The sequence below is a fragment of the Apodemus sylvaticus genome, chromosome 23 (genome assembly GCF_947179515.1).
Source record: "Apodemus sylvaticus chromosome 23, mApoSyl1.1, whole genome shotgun sequence".
NCBI classification, from domain to species: Eukaryota; Metazoa; Chordata; class Mammalia; order Rodentia; family Muridae; genus Apodemus; species Apodemus sylvaticus.
The window spans coordinates 5,356,814-5,375,419 of NC_067494.1; the positions used below are offsets into that span (position 1 = coordinate 5,356,814).

General features: G+C 37.2%; 1 protein-coding gene and 1 pseudogene across 2 annotated transcripts in view; one reads left to right on the forward strand and one right to left on the reverse strand.

Moving 5' to 3' along the window:
* Window positions 1-9,947, forward strand: part of LOC127674181 (protein AMN1 homolog) — a 67,765-nt pseudogene extending 57,818 nt beyond the window's left edge.
* Window positions 1-18,606, reverse strand: part of Themis (thymocyte selection associated) — a 223,532-nt gene that overhangs the window by 84,873 nt on the left and 120,053 nt on the right. The window lies entirely within an intron of this gene.

Here is an 18,606-nt window from a genome sequence, read left to right on the forward strand (position 1 = left end):
CCGTAAGGTCGAAAGCACCCTGAACGTTTCTACAGCCCCAAACAGCTGTCATTTAAGAAAAAGCATGCACTTGCCCACTGAATCCCAGGGAGAATTTGCTGAAAGCCTGCTGGCATGCATGAGTGCGCTTGTTTCCGGGTCCGCTGACACGTCCTAACTCCACTCCTTATGCCAGTGACAAATGGTTTGATTACTATATGTTTATTGATAATGGTATTTTGTCTATACATTGCTTCCGTTTACAGGATTGCTTTTACTATTTAAGGTTTTCTAAATATCACCATTCACATTTCATATTAATTTGTCAATTACTAGTATCAACTGTAATTTGTATTGTATCATAAAAAATATATAAAGGTGAGAGACAAGTAACAGTTAACAACACTGAGTCTTCTGGTTCACAATCCTGCATCTTTTTCTATTAATTTAGCCTTTTAAGAGTATTTTATTATTATTATTATGTTTTTTCAAAATCGCAAAACTTGGCTAAGATTTTGGTTTATATTCTATTTTAATTTCAGCTCCAACTTCATTAATACTTTTTATTTACTCTATTCTACTGTTCAGTACTTTTAAGGCAGAAGACAGAGTTGTCATGAGAAATTAAAACCATGAATGAATGCGAAACATCATACTAGCTACACTATAAAATTATAATGTTGTTCTTTTTTTAAAAAAAATTCAAATTATTTTCTGGTTTTCTTTATAATTTCTCTTTGATACATAAATTCTTTAGAATTTGGCCTTGTAAGCCAAATAATCAGGAAATTTTCAATTTTTTTGAATCAATAAATTATTGATTTGTACTTAGTCTCATATTAAAAGAAGTTACCGTCTGTGGTTTAGCAATTAATTCATTGTCTAACTGCAAACAGTCTTCAATGTTTTAGCCTATTACGTAATAACAGGTAATAAGCTAACCCAGCCATTACTGTTACACGTACTCATTCTCCTGGGCTGACATTAAGTTTCAGAGGTTATTGCAATATTATGATGGAGGAAAATATGGTAGAATCCAGGCAGGCATGGCACTGAAGGAGCAGCAAGTTCTACCTCTTGTTCCAAAGGTGGCTAGGAGAAGACTAGCTTTCAGGAAGCTAGGTTGTGCATCTTAAGGCCATGTCCACAGTGACCTACTTACTCCAACAAGGCCACACCCACTCCAACAAGGCCACACCCACTCCAAGAAGGAGGCATCTCCTGATATTGCCACTCTTTGGCCATGCATATTCAAACCACCATACAAGGTCTCTGAATCCTGTTGGTAATTTTAAAATGTCCGGGTATGGAGGGCATTTTTATTCAAATCACCACATTCTCTTTGTCTTTCCTATCAATTGCTGTTACAAGCTCCAATTTCCAGCTATAACTGTAAATTTACATCTTTTTCTTTAACAGGTTTTTAGTTTATGTGTTTCAAAGTATTAGGCACACATGCATTAAAACCACGGTATCAGCCTACAGAAAAAACATTTCCTCAATATAAGATTTCTTTTTCTTTGCTCAGCTATATTATTTTCTGTGAAATTTTCCTTGTCATGAACAGCTTCTATGTTTTCTTTTTTTTAATATTTTTATTTTCTATTTTCTTTGTTTAAATTCCAAATGATTTCCCCTTTCCCGGATACCCCCTCCCCATATGTCCCATAAACCTTCTTCTCTCCATCCCTTCTCCAATCACCTCCCTCCTTTTTTGCTCTGTCCTTATATTCCCCTCCAATGCTAGATCAATCCTTTCCAGGATCAGGACCTTCTCCATACTTCTTCATGGGACTTATTTGTTATGTGATTTGTGCCTTGGGTATTCAGGGCTTCTGGGCTAATTAATATCCACTTATCAGAGATTGCATTCCATGTGTATTCTTTTGTGACTGGGTTACCTCACTTTGGATGATATTTTCCAGATCAAACCATTTGCCTAAAAATTTTGAGAATTCATTGTTTCTAATTGCTGAGTAGTATTCCATTGTGTAAATATACCACATTTTCTGTATCCATTCCTCCTTTGAGGGGCATCTGGATTCTTTCCTTCATGCCAGGGAATCCTTTGGGTATATGCCCAGGAGAGGAATAGCAGGGTCCTCTGGAAGGGTCATGTCCAGTTTTCTGAGGAACAGCCAGACTGATTTCCAAAGTGGTTGTACCATCTTACAGCCCCACCAGCAGTGGAGGAGTGTTCCTCTTTCTCCACATCCTCGCCAACATCTGCTGTCTCCTGAGTTTTTGACCTTAGCCATTCTTACTGGTGTAAGCTGAAATCTCAGGGTTGTTTTGATTTGCATTTCCCTAATGACTAATGATGTTGAGCACTTCTTAAGGTGGCTCTCGGCCATCTGAATTTCTTCAGGTGAAAATTCTCTGTTTAGATCTGTACCCCATTTTTAATAGGGTTATTTGGTTCCCTGGGGTCTAACTTCTTGAGTTCTTTGTATATATTGGATATTAGCCCTCTATCAGATGTAGGGTTGGTGAATATCCTTTCCCAATTTGATGGTTGCTGTTTCGTCCTTTTAACAGTGTCCTTTGCCTTACAGAAACTTTGTAATTTTATGAGGTCCCATTTGTCAATTCTTGATCTTAGAGTATAAGCTATTGGTGATCTGTTCAGGAACTTTTCCCCCGTGCCCATGTCCTCTAGGGTCTTCCCCAGTTTCTTTTCTATAAGTTTCAGTGTGTCTGGTTTTACATAGAGGTCCTTGATCCACTTGGAGTGAAGTTTAGTACATGGAGATAAGAATGGATCAATTCGCATTCTTCTGCATGCTGACCTCCAATTGAACCAGCATCATTTGTTGAAAAGGCTATCTTTTTCCCACTGGATGTTTTTGGCTCCTTTGTCGAAGATCAAGTGACCATAGGTGTGTGGGTTCATTTCTGGATCTTTAATTCTATTCCATTGGTCCACTTGTCTGTCACTGTGCCAATACCATGTAGTTTTTAACACTATCGCTCTGTAGTATTGCTTGAGGTCAGGGATATTGATTCCCCCAGAATTTCTTTTGTTGTTGAGAATAGTTTTAGCTATCCTGGGTTTTTTGTTATTCCAGATGAATTTGAGAATTGCTTTTTCTAACTCTGTGAAGAACTGAGTTGGGATTTTGATGGGGATTGCATTGAATCTGTAGATTGTTTTTGGCAAGATAGCTATTTTAACTATATTAATCCTGCCAATCCATGAGCATGGAAGATTTTTTCCATTTTCTGAGGTCTTCTTCGATTTCCTTCTTCAGTGACCTGAAGTTCTTGTCGTATAGATCTTTCACTTGTTTGGTTAGGGTCACACCAAGATACTTTATATTGTTTATGGCTATTGTGAAGGGTGTTATTTCCCTAACTTCTTTCTCAGCCTCCTTATCCTTTGAGTATAGGAAGGCAACTGATTTGCTTGAGTTGATTTTATAACCAGCCACTTTGCTGAACTTGTTTATCAGCTGTAGGAGTACTCTGGTGGAGGTTTTTGGGTCACTTAAGTAGACTATCATGTCATCTGCAAATAGTGATTGTTTGACTTCTTCCTTTCCAATTTGTATCCCCTTGACCTCCTTATGTTGTCTAATTGCTCTAGCTAGAACTTCAAGTACTATATTGAAAAGATATGGAGAGAGAGGACAGCCTTGTCTAGTCCCTGATTTTAGTGGGATTGCTTCAAGTTTCTCTCTGTTTAGTTTGATGTTAGCTACGGGTTTGCTGTATATTGCTTTAACGATGTATAGGTATGGGCCTTCAATTCCTGTTCTTTACAAGACTTTTAGCATGAAAGGATACTGAATTTTGTCAAATGCTTTTTCTGCATCTAATGAGATGATCATATGGTTTTTTTCTTTGAGTTTGTTTATGTAGTGGATAGCATTAATGGATTTCCTTATATTGAACCATCCTTGCATTCCTGGGATGAAGCCTACTTGATCATGGTGGATGATCGTTTTGATGTGTTCTTGGATTCGGTTGGCAAGAATTTTATTAAGTATTTTTGCATCAGTATTCATAAGAAAAATTAGCCTGAAATCCTCTTTCTTTGTTGGATCTTTGTGTGGTTTTGGTATCAGCGTAATTATGGCTTCATAGAACGAGTTGGGTAGAGTTCCTTCTGCTTCTATTTTGTGGAATAGTTTGAAGAGTATTGGTGTTAGGTCTTCTATGAAGGTCTGATAGAATTCTGCACTGAAACCATCTGGTTCCGTGCTTTTTTTGGTTGGGAGACTTTCTATGACCCCTTTTATTTCTTCAGGTGTTATGGGACTGTTTAGTTCATCTATTTGATCCTGATTTAGTTTTGGTGTTGGATGTCTGTCTAGGAAACTGTCCATTTCCTCCAGATTCTCCAGTTGTGTTGAGTATAGGCTTTTGTAGTAGGATCTAATGATTTTTTGAATTTCCTCAGTTTCTGTTGTTATATCTCCCTTTTCATTTCTAAGTTTGTTAATCTGGATACTGTCTATGTGCCCTTTGGTTAGTCTAGCTAAGGGTTTATCTATCTTGTTGATTTTCTCAAAGAACCAGCTCCTGGTTTTGTTGATTCTTTGTATGGTTCTCTTTGTTTCTACTTGATTGATTTTGGCCCTGAGTTTGATGATTTCCTGCCTTCTACTCCTCCTGGGTGAAATAGCTTCTTTTTGTTCCAGGACTTTCAGGTGTGTCATTAATCTGGTAATGTATGCTCTCTCCATTTTCTTTTTAGAGGCACTCAGGGCTAGGAGTTTTCCTCTTAGCACTGCTTTCATTGTGTCCCATAGATTTGGGTATGTTGTGTTTTCATTTTCATTGTGTTCTAAAAAGTCTTTAATTTCTTTCTTTATTTCTTCCTTGACCAAGGTATCATTGAGTAGAGTATTGTTCAGTTTCCACGTGGGTTTTCTGTTGTTTCTGTTGCTATTGAAGACCACTTTTACTCCATAGTGATCAGATAGGAGGCATGGGATTAGTTCGATCTTCTTATATTTGTTGAGGTCGGTCTTGTGACCAATTATATGGTTGATTTTGGAGAAGGTACCATGAGGTGCTGAGAAAAAAATGGTATATTCTTTTGTTTTAGGATAGAATGTTCTATATATATCTGTTAAATCTAATTGGTCCAAAGCTTCAATTAGCTTCATTGTGTCCCTGTTTAGTTTCTGTTTTCCTGATCGGTCCATTGAGGAAAGTGCAGTGTTGAAGTCACCCACAATTACTGTGTTAGGTGCAATGTGTGCTTTGAGTTTTAATAAAGTTTCTTTTACGAAAGAGGGTGCCCTTGCATTTGGAGCATAGATGTTCAGGATTGAGAGTTCTTCTTGTTGTATTTTTCCTTTGACCAGCAGGAAGTGTCCCTCAGAGTCTCTTTTGATGACTTTGGGTTGAAAGTCAATTTTATCTGATATTAAAATGGCTACTCCAGCTTGTTTCCTGAGACCATTTGCTTGTAAAATTGTCTTCCAGCCTTTTACTCTAAGGTAGTGTTTGTCTTTGACCCTGAGGTGTGTTTCCTGTAAGCAGCAAAATGTAGGGTCCTGTTTACGTATCTAGTCAGTTAGTCTGTGTCTTTTTATTGGGGCATTGAGTCCATTGATGTTAAGAGATATTAAGGAATAGTGATTGTTACTTCCTATCATTTTTGACGTTATTTTTTCAATTTGATTGCTTAACTTCTTTTGGGTTTGATGAAAGGTTACTATCTTGCTTTTTCCAGGGTGAAGTTTCCCTCCTTGTATTGGTGTTGTACTCCTATTATCCTTTGTAGGGCTGGGTTTGTGGGTAGATATTGGGTAAACATGGTTTTGTCATGGAATATCTTAGTTTCTCCATCTATGGTGATTCAGAGTTTTGCTGGGTATAGTAGTTTTGGCTCGCATTTGTGTTCTCTTAGAGTCTGCATGAGATCTGCCCAGGATCTTCTAGCTTTCATAGTCTCAGGTGAAAAGTCTGCTGTGATTCTGATAGGTCCTCCTTTATATGTTACTTGATCTTTTTCTCTTACTGCCTTTAATATTCTTTCTTTGTTTAGTACATTTGGTGTTTTGATTATTATGTGACAGCAAGTATTTCTGTTCTGGTCCAGCCTGTTTGGAGTTCTGTAGGCTTCTTGTATATTCATGGGCATCTCTCTCTTTAGGTTAGGGAAGTTTTCTTCCATAATTTTATTGAATATATTTGCTGGCCCTTTTAGTTGTAAATCTTCACTCTCACCTATGCCTATAATCCTTAGGTTTGGTCTTCTCATTGTGTCCTGGATTTCCTGGATATTTTGGGTTACAAGCTTTTTGCATTTTGCATTTTGTTTAACTGTTGAGTCCATGGTTTCTATGGTATCTTCAGCATCTGAGATTCTTTCTTCTATCTCTTGTATTCTGTTGTTGATATTTACATCTATGTCCCCTGATTTCTTCCCAAGGTTTTCTATCTCCAAAGTTGTCTCCCTTTGAGTTTTCTTAGTTGTTTCTACTTTTGATTTTAGATCCTGGATGGTTTTGCTTAGCTCCTTCACTTACTTGTTTGTGCTTTCCTGTAATTCTTTAAGAGATTTTTTTCTGTTTCCTCTTTCATGACCTCAGCCTGTTGACCAAAATTCTCCTGTATTTCTTTAAGTGATTTTTGCATTTCCTCCTTATTGGCTTTTGTATTCTCCTGAATTTCTTTCAATGATTTTTGTGTTTCCCTTGTAAGGGCTTCTAACTTTTGATCCATTTTCTCCTGAATTTCTTTAAGTATGTCCTTCATGTGTTCCTGTACCAGCATCATGACCAGTGATTTTAAATCCAAATCTTATTTTACTGGTGTGATGGGGTATTCAGGACATGCTGTTAAAGGAGAATTGGGTTCAGATGCTGCCATATTGCCTTGATTTCTGTTAGTTACGTTCCTGCGTTTGCCTTTTGCCATCTAGTTCTCACTGGTGTTAGTTGGTCTTGTCAATGCTGGACTCACCAGTGCAAGCTGCCTCTTCCCAGGTGGCCTCTGGTGCACAGCTGACCTCCTGCACTGCCTCGAGACAGGGTGCTGTGGCACAGGTTGTTCAGATCCAGAAGCAGATACCTGAAGGCTCCCGCAGGGGGCCTGCTGGACTCACCAGAGCACACTGACTCCTCCCAGCCAGCCTCCGTGATGCTCCTCTTGCCTCGTGCAGGACCTGGAGATGTGGTGTTGCAGCCCAGGCTGTACTGGATCCCGAAGCGGCGATCTGAGGGCTCCTGCTTCTATGTTTTCTTTTGAAGATTATTTGATAGTATTTTAACAGCATTTACCCTCACCCACCCCCCATTATTTGGATTTGAAACTATACCTTTATATATCCCATGTATTTTCTAGAGGAAATGTCCATGTTATTTTTATAATCTGTATTGGGCTTTAGATGAAGTGCGTACCTATGTGCATTAGTATTTACTGAAGTGATGGAGTTTAAATGTACAACATTTTAAATATTTTTCTGTTTGTTTTATTCCTTATTTCTTGCCTTTTGTTAATAGAAAATTATTTCAGCAATTGTTTTATCTCTACAATTAGCTTACTTGCCCTCTTCCTCCTTTTATTTTCAGAAGTTACTTTATATTTTATAATGCCTACCTGTGACTGGATTGATTCAAATGAAATTATAACACTTTTGATCTATGAAACTCTCTTCATAACAACACCTGAGACATTATGAACAAGAAAACATATTTTCAACTCAAACTTTTGGTTCTCAAAATATCAAAAGAAACAAAAGATTGTCACATGAAAGAATAAGCTAAGAAAGACTAAATTTTTATTCAAATACTTACACTTAAAATGAAAACAATGTTGCTATTTGAAAATAGTATGCTAATTTGATCATTCTCTTGACCATGACCAAATATTTTAGGGGCTGGAGATATGTCTCTCTTGGTAAAGGCCTTAAATTGTATTTGAATCCTTTGCATTCATTTAAAAAATACAGGGCACTGAGGACAGCAAAGAGAGACAGGTCCCCAGAGCTTGTTGACCAACCATTCTAGCCAAGGATTAGTGAGTTCAGGATCAGCAAGAGAATCTACCTCAAAGAATAAGGTGGGGGCAACAGAGAAGGACATCCAATGTCAAGCAATGGTATCCACATGAGTGTGCACTCACAGACACACTCACACAAACGGGAAAGCAATTATTCTGTTTCAAGTGAGATGGGGGCTCAGCACCATTGCCCTGTGTGCTCTGACTCCTTCAGTATGCATGATGCTCCCATAATAAACTGAGACTAGTTTGTTCAACAAGAGGAGTGGGTTTCTGTCCTATCACAGACCTTACTTGAGTTTTCTGAAGGGGATGATTTATCAAAGAGTGCATTTTCACTTTGAAGTACATGTGGAATGATCATGACAGCTGGGATTTTATAGTATTCTCTAAAAGAATGACTAGTTTTCCTACCACAGGGAATGGGTCATGTTGGAACTGAGATCATAGCAATGCTGATCTACTCACTATTACTAAGATTAGAATATGACAAAGGCAAAATACTTCTGAGAAGCTTTCTATAGTTGTTTTCAATGAAAACCAAGAAATCTCAATGAATTCTCATCTGGAAGTGCTAATAAACTAATGAAATAAAAAGTATGTGTATACAGGTCTCTGTCTCATTTGTGGAATGTGTGTGTGTATGAGTATATATGCAGATGGGTCTGTGTGTATGTGTGCATGTATGCATGCATGCATGTGTGTGTGTGTATATGTGTGTTTGTGTGTGTGTGTAAGAGAGAGAGACAAAGGGACAGAGAGACAGAAAGAGCAAACCAGTACTCAGAATAGAAAGTCATTCAAATGGAAAAGAAAAGGCCTCTGACCACCTTCTCTACAGCCTAAGGTAAATGATATTAGGACTAAATTCGATTTATAAATGGAAAATTACCTTTCATTTTTTAAAAACTGTTCTTCCTCCTCCTCAATGGCAGATACACATATAATCAATGAGTATCTCTTTCTATTCTTTTACATTCAACCTGTGTCATTATAGCTAATATCAATTATCTATAAAGTACATACGTATGGTTTTAGTTTTTCAATGACTTTTTCCAGTTAGTAACTATTTACCCATATCTATTAAATGGGATTATGGATGCTTTCCAAGAAATCTAGCTATCAGTTGAACTTTGAATGTTTCTCACGTGTTTACCTTTTTAAAATTTATTAGTCCCTTAGAACAGCCAGAATATTGAAGATATGTATGACAGTAATCCCTTTTGTTATATATAAATCATTTTTTTCATTAAAAGGAAGCCACCAGAGCATAATGCTTCATTTTCTTTGTGTGTAGTTTTGCATCTTATTTTTAGAAAGTGACGTATGACAGTATTTCATCCAGCCAGACTTCTTTGAAGTGTTTATTAAAGTCTAGTCCTAAAAGCCGTTCAGATGGGAAAATCTTTACTTTTAAATGAAAGAAGTGAAAGGGATGGGAGAATAAAGAAATAATACCCTATAGAGAGCACCCATGGTACCTGCATCTCAACCAAGTCAGTCAACTCCTGAAACTGTCTTAGATGCCTAATAATCAATATTTTCAGATATGGGTCAGACATTAAATACTTGCCTCCCAACATAAAAGACAGACTAATTTAAATACTAAGCATGTGGGGGCAGATAACAGATTCTAATAAATGTTAAGTGTTACATCTTGAAGTCCAGCAGTTAGACCTGAGTAGCTGTGGTGTCTCAGAAAAGGCTCTCCAGCACCTGTGTACATGTAGAAAACTAATGGTACTAAGTCTAAAATCCCCTAGGAAACATCAATAGGGCATAATGTCAGAAGGAATAAAAGCTGTGGCTTCATTCTGTCCAGACCTTCGTGAAATTTCTTTGAAAGGATGTCAGGAAGTCCTTGCCCTCACACCCAGTTCCTGGCTGCTAAAGATCGTTGATTTCCGCGGCTGCTTAAGTATTACTGATGTTCTTTCCATGCAGTAGTAAAAATATGCCCATTTTAGCAATGTGTTAACCTTTCAATTTCTCAGATAAATGAGATATAAAATTGGCACATACTGTCCTGATTATTATCCATGACTAATCAGGATATCGTAACTAGTTCTTTTGATATTGACAAGATTATTGTCCATTTCATAACTTAGGTGTTATGTGAATAATTTTTCACAGAATGCCTCTTGCTTGCCTTTACAAATAGAATGTTCACACAACCTTGTAACCAAAATAATCTCTGAGATCATTTCAAACTGTATACTAGGTACACAGTGTGCTTAAATGTAACTTACTTTTAAGGATGGTGATATAATAAACCTTTCTATACTTTGGACTCTCCATATAATCAGCTTTTACAAGCTAGGATGAACATAGTTTTGATCTCAAACTCTGTTCCCTGTTTCTCCTTATAACCACTCCATGCCCCGACACAGAGTAAAATGTGTCTCCCTTGAGACAGTTTAATGCCCCTGACTCAGAACAATTTATGTATGTATAAGGTGGGATAATTAGGTCTAAGACTATTGTTAAAAAGGTTCCACAGAAAATGCTAAAATAAATATGTGGATATAGGACAAAGGAAGGAAGGACGGAAGGAAGGAAGGAAGGAAGGAAGGAAGGAAGGAAGGAAGGAAGGAAGGAAGGGACAAAGGAATGAAGGGAGAAAGGGAAGGAGGGAGGGAGGAGGGAAGGAAGAAAGTGGAGAGGAGAAGAGAGGAAAGAAGAGGAGAGGAGGAGAGGAGAGGAGAGGAGAGGAGGGAAGGGAAGGGAAGGGAAGGGAAGGGAAGGGAAGGGAAGGGAAGGGAAGGGAAGGGAAGGGAAGGGAAGGGAAGAGAAGAGGAGATAATACCTATTCACTTACTCGAACCCAACTTTCCATTTATGGAGTCAATTTTATTATCTTGCACAGAAGCAGATTTATCTAACTCAGGTGCCACTTCCTGTTCTACATCTGCAGGACTTAGACACAGAATAATGACAAAATCCTGTCTCCCCTGAGAAATAGACATGGCTGTATGAGACAAAATTTCTACAGAAAGCCAAAAGTACAGCCATCCTCTGTGTGATCAGTCAATCGTCAGAATGATAGTTACTGAGCACTCTCAGGGTTTGGCAAATTCCTCTAAGTGCTCAATCGCTCTCACTCGCAACTTTATCATCTTTTAGAAAGAATTGAAAGCCCTTCTCTCAGACTGATTTTTCTCTATGCATTAAAGAATGATAAACTGCACCTTTAAGTAGAGGCTCACTTCAGAGACATTCCCTGTAGCATCATTCCTACCTCAGATCTCTTGGTGATTTAACAGTTTTGAACTGTTTCTGAAGCATGCATTGCCTCCCAGAATGGAGGCACACAGGCAGCTTGTTCAAATCAATATTGGGATAATGAGATTAGCATACTCTTTGGGGCTTCCAGTTGCATGGAGTCAATCATCAATCACCTCTTCATTCATTTTGCTTTGCTCGCTTACTTAGCAAATAAAATTTAAATCAGAGAAAAATATATGCCCTACTTTTAAGAATAAGACACCTGCATTGAAGGACTCATGAAAAATGGTGTTTTCTCATGCAGTATAGTAAGGTGTAATGATGATCTGAATAGATGCCTATAATTCACCTTTCTATGAAAAGGGTGAGCCTTCCAAATGGAAGCTAAATCAGGCGAAGCCGTTTGAGGGAGGACCAATCTTGTAACCTCTCTGGCCTCTAGTTGCTCCACTGATGACAGGCATTTAGAATTGGCCACTTTTAAAACTTAGTGCACCTGAAGATACTACTCTGTATAGCTTTCCTCCTCAAAAAGAACGAATTTCACAAGGAATTGTTATAAAAGAATATTTCCTGGAGACTTTGAGACAGTTCAGCAGTTAAGAGCACTGGCTGCTCTTGCAGATGACTGGGGGAGGGGGACATTTGACATTCTCTGTTGGCCTCTGAATGTATCAGGATCATACAAATATGCTCATGCAAAGCACCCAGCCGCATGGAATAAGATTAAAGTAAAAAAAAAAAAAAAACAGTATGCCCCTGATAATAGCATTCTTTACTAGAAATGTGTCTCCCTGGAGCTCATTTTCCTTCTTGAAACAATGAACTTGCTCTCTTATAGGATACATCCTGCTACTCAGTCCATGTTCTGTCTCCAGGACAGAATGTATAGTCCTGACTGTCAATCAACATACTACATTCTCTTCCCCCCTCCCCAACAGTCACAACACACATGTACCCACACAATGACACACACACACACACACACACACACACACACACATGTGCATGCGTGCTCCGGCAAACATGCACACACTTCCTTAAACACAGGCACTCCTCAGGGATTTCTATGTGCCCTAAAACAGACTTAAACAGGGACTATGAAACTCATCTCTGTTAGTTTGAAGTACAAATCTTTGGCTAATTATGCAAATGTTGCTATGAAGTGGCCCCCTTAAAAAGGGACTGTCATGATGCAGGAAAACCCCTCCCAGAAGGAAAGCCAGTACTTATACTGCGATTAGCCTCCAAAAGTTCTCTGGTGTCTTTTCAGATAGTATATGATATTGTTATTACAGGTAGGGGTGAGATTTTTAAACCACCAGACTAGAAAGCCTGTCACCCTATTACCTGTTGAGCTATTTATATTTCTGTAATATCTATAGTACATGTGAGAATATACCTGTTGAGCTATTTATATCTCTGTAATATCTATAGTACATGTGAAAGTATAATTATGAAATACGATTAGGTCAACGTTTGGTTATTAAGGAAGAAATTATTCCTCCAGATGTATACATCTGTATACCTTAAGGAAAACTTTTTGTGGCCTCTCTCACATCCTCTCCAGATCTGCCTCTCCCTCCATTCCCCTCCCTACCACTGTGTTCTTAGTTGGTTTTTTGTTTTGTTTTGTTTTGTTTTTTGAGTCAAGACTTCATTGAGGTTCTGTGATATTTCTGAACTTGCAAACTTACAAGTTAGCACAGGCTAACACCAAACTCAAAATTCTCTGGCATCAAATAGGTAAGGTCAAGGATTAGAGGTAATCATCCCATACTGGCCTAGATTTGAATTTCACACCTGACTTAGTTTGATAAGTATCAAATGAAAGGGATTCAGGCACCAAAACATTACAATGTTTCTACTAAGTTGCAAACAATCAACTGGAGGGCTGGCCAACCTTATTTTACTTATTCAAGCACCAGTGCCTTAAAATCACTAGCAAAAACAGAATAGAATAAACATAAAAATACTTTCAATGAGATGAATGCTATACACAGATATTTTTATAGGAGAGAATTAATGACTACCTATCATAAGTAATGTGTCACTACATTTCTTCACAGTCTTTGGTAGTTATATACTAAGCTAATTCATGGAAACCATTACTTCCATCAATAGGGTTGGTGTAGATATTGAACCATTAAAGGAGTCCTATCCTCTAATACCCAAATGCCCTTGGTGAGGGTTGGGGTCTCTTAAGAACAGCTTTGTCAATAAAATGTAAATATTCGACAAGAATGTCAACAACATTGACATCTGTCTTCACATTTTTTATTTGTACGGTATGATGACCATCTTTAAAGTGCACTTCTGTACACAACACTGAAAGTATAATGTTTTTTTGAGGTAAAAACAGGCTGAAATATCTGTTAATGTGTGCTTTGCAGCCTACATATTTGAGAAGTAAATAGGATCACCATTCCCCCAAAAGCTTGGCCATCTGTTATTGCTTCAAGAAGCTTCAGGGAATATTCAGTGTAATGGAATGTAAACAACATTATCAACTGCTGTGAAGACTCTACGAAGCAATCAGAAAACACTCCACACAACTTTATGAATATAAAACCAGAATTTATAAAAATATAAAGGATATGGTTCTTTATATGTAAGGATATTATTACATTTTAGTCTTTATTCTTAACCAGTATATAAAACCATCAAAGATATATTTATTATGTCACTTTGTTTTATTGTTTGTTTGGTTTTTTGTTTTTTTTCCTATATTCTTTGTTTATATTTCAAATGATTTCCCTTTTCCCGGTTCCCCCCTCCCCATAAGTTCCATAAGCTCTCTTCCCTCCACCCATTCTCCAATCACCCCCCTCCCATTTCTCTGTCCTCTATCTCCAAAGCCTTTCCAGGACCAGGGAGGTCTCCTTCCTTCTACTTGTGAATCATTTGATATGTTAATTGTCTTGAGTATTCAGAGCTTCTGGGTCCCTCAATGGAAGAATGGATACAGAAAATGTGATATATTTATACAATGGAATACTACTCAGTAATTAAAAACAATGAATTCATGAAATTTTTAGGCAAATGGTTGGAACTGGAAAATATCATCCTAAGTGAGGAAACCCAATCACAAAAGAACACACATAGAATGCAATCACTGATAAGTGGATATTATGTCACTTTGAAACATGCACACATTGTATATTACACACCTTTATTGTCAAATATTTAATTAGATTACACACCTTTATTTTCAAATATTTATCATTTTCCTATGCTAAACCGCCTAAAACTCTTCCTTTTTAGCCCCAACAATGTAAGTTCATTGTTTCATCATAAGTATTTTACTGTGCAAAAATGCACCAGAATTACTTGCTTTTGCACAGCTGCACATTTGTCACTATTGATAACCTTCCCCACCCTTCTCACCCTCCTCAGACTCTAAGAACCTCACCATCACACCCTAAGAGATGATGTTTAGGTTCTGGTTATATGTGAGATCATAGGATACCTGCAGTTCTGTGCCTGACTCACTTAACAATGTTTGTGTCTCCTGTCCCAATCACAATATCACAATGACAGGATTTGGTTTTTTATGGATAAATAATTCTCAACTGATTATCTGTAGACTTTTTAATCCACTCATCAGCTGACAGATGCTTGGGGCTGGTTTCAGATATTAGCAACTGTGAAGCCTGTTGCAGTAAGCGCTGGAATGGAGGCATTGCTTCATCGGAATGATTGTGCATCCTCAGAATCAACACCCAGAAGAATTATTGAACCATATGGTCATTCCATACTTAACTTTCTGAGGAAGCACAATAATGGAAATCATTTACATACCATCAATAGTATGTAAACAAAGTCTCCTTTTCTCTTCAAGTCCTGCCTTCATGCAATCTTACCTAGTCTAATCTTCATCTTAATTACTGCTGCTGCTGAATCATTAAGTGTTCCTTTCTGGTGGAACTAGAGAAAGGTGCCTTTAGGATGTAGAGTTCATAAATAGTTTTGTCCTTTCAATTGGTGGCTTCCATGGCTGTGTAGAAGATTTTCAATTCACTGCCATCCATTGTCTATTTGAACATAATTATTTAAAATGAGTTTGCCTGGGTCTCATAACTGGTAGTTATTTATAATATTCCTCATGTTATTCTAAGCACTTTTCCTGAATGAATTTGCTTAATCCTCACAGCAACTCTCTAAAACATATTCTTATCCTTGTATATGTAATCAGAAAATTGAGGGGAAAAGAGCCTATATTTTACCTAAAATTAATAATTACCATGACTAAATAAAAATTATCATAAAGAAAGGGAAAGCTAGAGAAGGAGAGGGATTGAGAGAGAGAGACAGACAGAGAGAGAGACAGAGAGAGAGAGAGAGAACCCAAAAGGATCAAAATCATCTTTTCCAAAACTCTAAAACTAAATTATAACACTCTAGCAAGTATTTATAAAGTTGAAATAATAGAATATTAACTTATGGGTAGGTAGGCAATAGATCATTCACAGTTAAATAGTTGATTAATTGAAATGATGGATGGATAGATAGATAGATAGATAGATAGATAGAGATAGAAAGATAGAGAGTTAGAAAATAGATTAAAAAGATAAGATGAGATGAGATGAGATGAGATGAGATGAGATGAGATGAGATGAGATCCTGGTAAAAACAAAATGTCCAGAATAGAAAAGGCAAATAATCAGTGTTCAGCATCATAGCCTAAGTAAGACACTAAGATCTTAGTGTTAGCCTAACCTGCACAGAGGATATACCATAGACTCCCCAAACATTAATTTTCAGGATGCTGAGGGTCCACTGGCCCATCCTCCTCTCTGGCAAAGAAATAGTCCTTTACTCTTGAAATGTGAGCAACATCTGCAAAGACCATAATTCTATAAATCTCTCTGAAGCAGTAAACCCTCCACATTCAGGGGTCTGTCCACGGATTTAACTGACCAGAGTAAACTTTTTAATAAAACATTGTACTTAATATATAGGCTATTTTATTTCCATTTTCCCCATAACAACACAGTATAGTAACTTTTTACACAGTATTGCATTGTGCTCAGTAATACAGGCAGTCTAGAGGTGTTTTAAAGTATACAGGTGGATGTGTGTGACTTTTAAATAAATGCTACACTATTTTCGGTAGAGGGCTGAGTATGTACAGACTTTGGTATCTGCAGGGAACCCTGAAACCACTCTTCCTGGAAGCTGAGGGGATGCACTATTTCTGTCATACCGCACGTTTGCTACTCACTCTCCCTTTGACTTCGTTTAGTGGTCACCTTTCTTCAAGAAGTCAGACAGTGTGATTTAGGTGAAAGACAGTGATACATTTCCTAACAATCATATTCAGGGGTTGAAGTTAAATATCTAGTGCCATTATCTGATTTACTCTATAGTCTTCCTTTCTTTTCTTTCTTTCTTTTTTTTCTTTCTTTCTTTCTTTCTTTCTTTCTTTCTTTCTTTCTTTCTTTCTTTCTTTCTTTCTTTCTTTCTTTCTTTCTTTCTTTCTTTCTTTCTTTTGGATAATTTTTATCATGTGTGATGCACCTGCACCTGTACCTTTAACTGCAACTACAACTGCATTTGCACCTGCACCTCCACCTGGACCTGCACCTGGACCTGCAACTGCAACAGAAGTATCCAGAAAAGGGCAATGAATCACCTAGAGCTGGAGTTGCAGGTAACTGTAAATCATCATCTGGATCCTGAATTTAGATCCTCAGGAAGAGCAGCATGGTCTCTAAACCACTGAATTATCTCTGTAACTCTTATTCGGAAGCTTTTTATTGTTGAGTATCAGGAAGTTAGATGTCCAATATAAATTCCAATTCCTATGGGAGTCATAATTATTGCCTTATTCCCAGCTACCAAGACCTTTAAGCATAACAATTTACTGGTAATTACTAGGCACTAAAATAGATTTTCAGATAGCAGCATTCTACTTGAAAATAAACCCTTTTTAAAAATGTAGCCCTGAATATTTTCTTTAAATAATATAAAACTTTAATGATCTTAGTGGAGATTCTCTTTTTAGTGTGATCAGACAATACAGGTTTATAATTTATAAGTTCTGTGTGGCCAAAGCTGTTTTATTTAATTCTTGTTAATTCCTGTTTCTCCCCTGACATAATAAAATAGTAGAGAAATAAAATGTAATTGCTTTAAAGGAGTCTAAATATTATCAAGTAAGTTAGAAAATCAAAACAAATTGGCATTAAGAGCAGAAAAAACTGTGGGAACAAACCCCATGGGCCTGGCCATTGCTGGTGTTAATGGTTTAGACATGTCTTAGAATCAGGGCAATTCTTTCAACAGAACCCACACCAGTTATCTGCTCCAAAGCCTTTGAAGGCTTCAAACTTTACTCTTAGAAAGAAAAAGAAAGTCAGAATCCTATCAGTGGCCAATGATACTCTGTACTGCTGGAGCGACTGTTATTCTTCTTTTTGGTTTGGTTTTCTCTCTCTTTGCATTTCAACCAAGTATGGTTAGTGTGTAGAAGAGAAGATGCTTGGGGGATGTTTAGCTTTACACAGGAATTATGTAAATTTAGTCTATAAAATGTTTTTGGTGAGATATTTTTTACATTATAAAATTCATTCTCCTGTTCTATACTAGACAAAGACTAATTAATCATCTCTTGAGAATAGTTATACATGTGTTCAGAATATTTCAGATCTTCGGATAGAACATGCACACAGGTAATAATACTGCCAAATAAATTATCAAAAAATAATAAACTGCTGGAAAAAATTCAATGAAATAGTAGTTCCCTTGATTACTTGATTCAAATTCTGCTCTTCAAATTCTCTTCAGTGAAGTGAGGACTATCCAGACTTATCACTATGCTCCAAGAAAAACAGAACAGGTAGAGAAGCATCTGCATTAACTCATGGCAGAGTTGTGGTCATCCTCTTTAGCAAGCAAAACTACAAATCTGCTAGGAAGTATAAAACACCTTCTTTATAACAATGTCTCACGATTTATATTTGCATGAAAAAACACTTGTGTCTAAACATGTTATCATTTCTAAGTCCAGTGTACTTTATCTAAACAAAATAACTTCATTTTGAATCATGAAATTTGTAAATTAAACTCATAAAGTTATCTATTCATTCAGGCCATATTAATTCCCTTTGGGTTGTGGGAATACGTGTGTGTGTGTGTGTGTGTGTGTGTGTGTGTGTGTGTGCGCGCAAGATATATATTTTAGAATACACATGCTGGGCAGTAGTGGTGCATGCCTTTAATCCCAGCACTTGGGAGGCAGAGGCAGGCAGACTTTTGAGTTCGAAGCCAGCCTGGTCTACAGAGTAAGTTCCAGGACAGCCAGGGCTGTACAGAGAAACCCTGCCTCAAAAAAAAAATACATTTATATAGATAAATGTACTATTTCTTAGGATGTTTTTTCTTTCTAGCCATACAAAGGAAGATAATATTGTGTTACAAATGAAACAAGCACAACATCTA